General features: G+C 53.7%; 1 protein-coding gene across 1 annotated transcript in view; it reads right to left on the bottom strand.

The window, feature by feature from the left end:
- LOC122389126 overlaps positions 1-5,893 on the bottom strand; it is a 53,062-nt gene extending 47,169 nt beyond the window's left edge. Inside the window, exon 1 of the mRNA XM_043380838.1 lies at positions 5,731-5,893. The gene's annotated coding sequence lies outside the window, so the exon portion shown is untranslated. The remainder of the gene's footprint in view (positions 1-5,730) is intronic.
- Between the last annotated feature and the right edge of the window lie 813 nt (positions 5,894-6,706).

Raw genomic sequence — 6,706 nt, forward strand, 5'->3', positions numbered from 1 at the left:
TAACAAAAAAAAAACAGTGAGTTTCAAATAAGCACATGTAGGGAGCAATACAGTGTTCGCCGGCTCAAGGACGACGAACGGCACTATTGGTATACATCAGTGTAGCATTTGTGCATTATTCGTGCCCTTCGTAATGTTTGAAAGGAAAGGCGCCATGCTGTTTTCTGTTGGTTGGTAATGGATAAGACACATAGCCAGTCCAATTTTTAATGGTAATGCTTACAACAAGAACCGTTATTCGCTTTCAGAGGGAATTTATTGATGACACCCGGCTTTTTCAATGATTTATTTCATTCGATGCTGAGAGCTAAGAATCGATAAAGCGGATAGGAACCACGAAAGCCGCTTTACTATATTTCAAAATACTGTCAGCATCGTACCGTATCAGTTAAAGCCGTAAGGCTATCACACTTTCTCAACAGCCTTTATCAATCAGCACTTTATGTCAAAGAGTACCTAACACAATCAAAAGAAAGCGCAATCCACTATTGTTAGCGCGAAGCTCCGTACCGAGCCCATCATGCCTGTGCAATGTTGCATTACGCTGGTAGATAGGTACAATGCACCATCGCATTACCACAGACACAATCATCGGATAAGCAACGTCTCGGTGGCATATTCATTTTCCTAACCTAGTAACATTAAACCGGGACAATCATGCTAACCGTCTGGCTACGGGTCGGTCCAATACCCGTCCGCCCTTGAGGTCTACACAAACAATGGCCGGTACCCAGGGCTGCGGAGTCGATGGATTTTCGGCGACTCCGACTCCGACTCCGACTACGGCTTTCAAAAACCAGCTCCGACTCCGACTCCGACTCCGGGCAGAATTGTCGACTCCGACCGACTCCAACTCCCGACTCCGACTCCGCAGACCTAGCAGGGCTGCGGAGTCGACAGATTTTCGGTGACTCCGACTCCGACTCCGGCTCGGGTTTCTAAAATCGACTCCGACTCCGACTCCGACTCCGGTCACAAGTGTCGACTCCGACCGACTCCGACTCCGACTCCGACTCCGACTCCGCAGCCCTGCCGGTACCATTCCCGGGAACAATGCTGTGAACATATGGCGTGCGTTTATCTCTGCCAGCGGTCCTGGTAGACGGAGCTGGGCAATGTCGGTGCTCAGTGTCAGGTCAAGGTGTTCACTAGTGTGTGTGTACGGTGAAGGACGGACGGAAAGACAAACGGACAGACGGACGGCCTTAACTACACCTTAACTACACCTTAACTACACTGGCAGTACATGCGTGGGAACCAGGACTAGGAACTCGGGGGGAGGGGAGCTTCTGTGCACTGTAACGAGCAGCATGGTACCATGGGCTTTCAAAATCACCTACCTACCTAGCTATCAACTATACAATGCAACAAAAATATGCAATGGGACATAAAAAGTAAGCTAAAAATGCCTCATGTCCTCAAGCACATTGAGGTATAGGTACTTCACATATATGTCTATATGTGAATTCGCCAGGTTTTGAGGGGAAATAACATTAAGGGAAACAACAATATTTTCAATGCTCCCTGGCGTTTCCCTCAGACTCGTGTGACCTCCTGTGGTTCACAGCCAGCGTTGATACACGTCCTGAGGAACCCCGCATTCTCACAACGAGCCTGCTGCCGAGCCACAGCCACCACAGGGCCATCACAGATGCCAGATAAGCTCCAGCGAGATGGAAAGCCCAAATACGGCACATGCCAAGATGGCGCTTCATCTGGCTGGAATACAGCCGCTAACGAGCGGCAGTTATACCCACACAGAGTGCCCTCAGTTGTCTGACAGGACAGACGTCTCAAGCATCCCTTTTATAGGTCTAACACACGCCTTCCTCAGTCCTTACAAATAGGACACACCTACGGCCACGCACATGTATGTACAGCCACAGCACCATTAAATATCGGCACAACCCCAGCCCAGTCCGGCCCGCAGCACGTCACGGTATGTAATCTATGCTATGTTACGTTAGGTTACGATACGTTACGCCCTTTCCTCTCCTCTCCCCTCCCACGCACGGCCGCCAGGCAGAGCCACTTCGTGACTCGAGAGACAATGTACTCATGCCGCGGGCGCTGCCTGACCAGTATATCATACTTATACGGCCTCATTACAGGCTGTAAATCGGCGAGATTGACTGACTTGTGATCTGGGTTACAACTAGAGGTCAGCAGAGAAAATGACCCGATTGTTTGACGGAAAAGGTGAACGGTAAATCGTGCATTGGAGCGAGATGTGGGAGGAAGGAAATAACTACAGGCTATTCACTGTCAGGGTGAGGCTGTTACCGCATACAGCCACACCCAAATAATGCTTCCATTCAGGGTTTACAGCCATGCCGCCTCCCATTCACCGGGACAATATCGGAAAACCATCGAGTGACGTCAGTAACGCCGCATCATCCGGTTGACCGAGCGCTGCCCAGACCGAACGCTCTCCTTCCTTCATTATTCCCTTCTCCACAAACTCCTCTTTGGGCTTCCTCTCCTGAACCACACCAGGTCGGGAGAGCGACGGTCAGCCGCATCGGGCCCTGTGCGGCTCGTTGCCGTCTCACACGCGGCTCCCTCCCGGTCCCGGTGAGCGAAGGCTCCGCCCTCAGGCGCCGGGGTGGCCAGATTGTATCGGCAGATGCATGCGTAAGCAGCTCGGCTGCCCACCGACGAAAACAGGTGCCGGCTATGGGATGGATGCCAGCGGTAACTGGCGGACCGTGATATGCAATAAACGGGACCGGTTACAGACGTGGGTAGCAGACATGGGGGGGGGGGGGCAGGGCGAGGTCACACTGCAGAGGCGTGGATTGAAGGCGGTGTCGAACTGGCCCCACATGGGACGGTTGAGAACTGGCCATGTTTCCTTTAAACATCTAATTGGAAATCGTCGGCACAAAGTTCAAAGGAAATGACGAACACGATCTACTTGATAAATGATATCGGGCTGGACGGGGACATTTCCTACACAACACCAACGTAAGTAGTCGGAACTCATTCTGCGAAATACGTCACAACAACACACAACAACCCATTCGAGTCGCATTTCCGATACCCGCTGAACGAGTGTCCCTATCTCGCATCACTCATGGTAAATTACAACTGCATCATTCACTCAAACGCCGACACTTGGAGCCCAGTGACCATTTTTGGGTGGGTCATTATCTGACCGATGACCAGTGGTGACCGGTGGTGAACGTTGGTGGCCAGTGTAGTGACCGGTGGTGACCGGGCGATGACCACAGCCACGGCGCTCCGACCGGCTCCGTCTCTCACCAACAGCAGCAGGGGCGGAGTGGACGTGCTGCGGTCTAGCAGTAACGGATCCACCCGCCGGGTCCCCACTTTACCACCAGCAGCTGGCGCCTCTCGGCCAAACGGCCCGCTACTCGGCGGTCGCCGCCTGGGAAACGTGCGGTGGGTGGCGAGGCGAGATACCCACAGGATGTGCTGAGCGCTCATCAGCTCATCGACACACGGTATCCAGCACAGGGACGGGTTACTGGCGAGATGCCGATAAAATGGCTACAGATACATCACAGCACGTCGAATGGGCCACTGGACTGCATCATCACACAGAACCACATCCTGAAGATTCGGCAGTTTTGACATTCCACGACCAGTTTCACCAGCTCCCTGCCATTTCTATTCCGACCCATTCCTTGCTGTCAACTGGCACGTGCCCAGGGCTCTCCTCAGCGGATTATACCAACTCGTCTGCGAGCAGTTCGCTAACCAATACACCGTCACACAGCTTCACCGGCTGCTGAGCGGAGAGAAAGCTGGCCGGCGTCCGATAACCCGTGCCGTGCCGTGCCGGCGGGCGCCGCGCCGAGTGTGCCCAGCTGCCTGAGCTCTGCCATCGCGACCGTACGGAGAGAGAGGCCCCGGCCCGCTGCCGGAACTCCACTGGGAGAACCGCGACAGATGTGCACAGAAGAAACCGACCGGACTGGCCTTTTCACCTCGACTGATTGGCGCTCACTTTCTTAGGAGCGATGACTAGTGGGTGATGTAACTATCGAAAAACAGCAGATGCACTGACGGGGAAAGGACTAGATGTCGAGCTGCGACGGATCTATACCATGAGGGATATGGACGCTGAGAGGCGCCACCCTGACCCAGTGTTGCAGTTCAGACACCACCCAGCGCGGCGGCCGAGGGAGGCCGGTCAGTGCGTGAGGCGACTCCATCGGGCGTCAGCCGGCCGCCGGTCTGCAGCGGCGCTGACCCGGATTGGGCGGTGACCGTGCTGTCGAACGGCCAGGGCGGAGGCTGAGGCACGACGCCGGCCCGGCCCCTCGAGGCGCCGCCGCAGTCGGCTGCTCACACACGGAGCTAACGAGAAAAACACGCCGTGGCCGGCCCCTAACAACATCCGGTGGCAGCGGGGCGACGTGCAGGACACAGGCGGGGCCACGCCTCGGAGCGGCGCCGGTTTTACGGCCAGAAAATACCGGGTGCTATTTTACGACTTACTGATGGGAGTAACAGAGGACTCATAGATCGGAAAATTAGTCGGCCGATTTATCTTACTGGTCATTGATGATCAGATTCGTACCCCGCAACTACATTAAAACAATAAAAAGGGAAAAGTGACATTTGAAAAGAAAGTAGATAGGTGTCATTTAACTGAATGACAAGACAATTTGTTGTGGCATTATCTCAGCCATACTACGGTTCTTTTCATACACTTCCCTTGATATCTTTCGCATGCCTACCAATGCGTACCCAAGAACCAAGATACCATCTTTTGCCCATGTCATTTTTTCTGCTCGTTCATCGAAATTCGGCATTTTAGTCAGAAACGTCTGACGTCACGAATAAATTCGGCCGAAAATGGACATCAAAACGATGCGCTATTCATGGACTGTGTCGACTCTTTTATTGCGTTACGGGGGCAGGAAGCGGTGTCCCACACTCAAAGAGGACGTGGGAAATGGCAATTGACCTGTTGACACCGCCCGGGAGGGCGGCCGACTCCGGTTCCGACTCCGACTCCGACTCCAGCCACGGCTCTGACCATGCTGGCACAGCACCTGAGCCTGTGGCTGTCCCTCCGGCAACTGCAGATGCGTGGCCGAGTGACATGACGCAGTGCCGGACAGCAAGAACCATCATCTCCTGGCGTGACAACAGCAAGGCTTGGACCGATTAACCTATGGAATTGGAATGGGCTACGAACCAGTAACTAGAGCAAACCTTGCCGCAAAAATGCTAGGAGAGGCGTTTGGGTCGCTGACGCCAAACTCAGCTCAGCAGACAGCAGGTAGGTATACCTATCAGTTCATGCCAGACGGGCAGATAATCATCAGCATCATTGCATCGAGACTCGAGCTATCACTCGGGGCTCGGGCCTACTTTCTGGGCGGCTCCTAGCTGCAGACTCCCGGTATACCTAAGCCCAGGCATTGAACCATCGAGCATGGATACCAAACCTGAGGTATGCATTATGCAATACACATCAGACCTGCCATAGGCGAAAACTACCGTCCGTGAGAAAATTGGAATGCATTACATTTACATGCAGCTTACGCCTTACGCAAATTGGACAAAAAACGATCACTCCAAACGAGCAATATTACAGCTGGCATTTGATGAAAGTAAAACGAAATGATATCCGGATGTCGGTAAGTAGGTCCATTAGCAAATACAAGAGCATCCAATATATTCGCGCTCCCCGGTGTGCACCCCTCCCCCTTCCGGATCAATCACAACGTTCGTTCAGTAGTCAGTGCTCACCTTGCTCAAGTCTCCCTGGTTCGTTGGTTGACACGCTGGTCTCTCGATGAATCTGCTACCTCGCCATCCACAGTCCACAGCTCAGCTCTCGCTTTCTCAATCAGTTCGGTCACAGCCTCACAGAGCAGCAGCACACACCCCACACAGCACCGGGCGCGGGACTAGCGGGCGGGCCGCGCGTGCGACGCGACGGGCGACGGGCGACGGCCGCGCCGCTGTACAGTGCTGCCATCTAGTAAAGACAGGAGGCGGTAGGAGACGGGAACTAGTCTGACATCTAGTGAGCAGTTGTAGAAGCTGCCAGTGGTATAGGCGACGGGCTGGTCGATTGCTTTCATTTCAGCTGCATGTTTCAGTTCAGTTTGAGGTTTCTCGAGTTTGCTGTGTGAAGTTGTGCGTGGGCGATGCGAGCAGTGTGTGTACGTGTAGTGATAATGCCGATGCTGGGCGTCCGCTGACGATCGAGGAGGAGAGGACAAGCAGGACATACCTAAGCCGGAACTCCCGTCTCCTTTTCAGGTCAGGGGCGGTCGCAGACTTGGAGTTTGGGGGGGGGCCAACTTGTCAAAGGGGCCCCTGCGCTGACCCGGGGGGCCCGGTGCTAGCTTAAAGGGGCCCACGGACGTAGAGCACGGGTGCAGAAATCCAGGCCATGGCCGGTGAAGCGGGGGGGGGGGGGGGGTAGTGAGCGGCACCCGAGAGGAGGCTCATTGCGAAATGCGAGCTTTGAGGGTGTACCATGTCGAAAAGGTACCGATAAGTACATTTTGAAACATTGATATTGTCAATAATTCACGCAACTGTGAATGGACTACCGCAAAAGTAAAGGCGGCGCGGCTAACTTTGCCATTTTCTAAGATCATCGTGCTAAAACTTTTGACAGTGGGTCATCGGTATCTGTTCACTGTTCAATCACATGTGTTCCGTTTCATCTTTTTTTGTTTTTACTTGAACACAAATGTAAGTTTTGAAGGCC

The sequence above is a fragment of the Amphibalanus amphitrite genome, unplaced genomic scaffold (assembly GCF_019059575.1).
Source record: "Amphibalanus amphitrite isolate SeventyFive unplaced genomic scaffold, NRLGWU_Aamphi_draft 000344F_arrow, whole genome shotgun sequence".
Taxonomy (NCBI): Eukaryota; Metazoa; Arthropoda; class Thecostraca; order Balanomorpha; family Balanidae; genus Amphibalanus; species Amphibalanus amphitrite.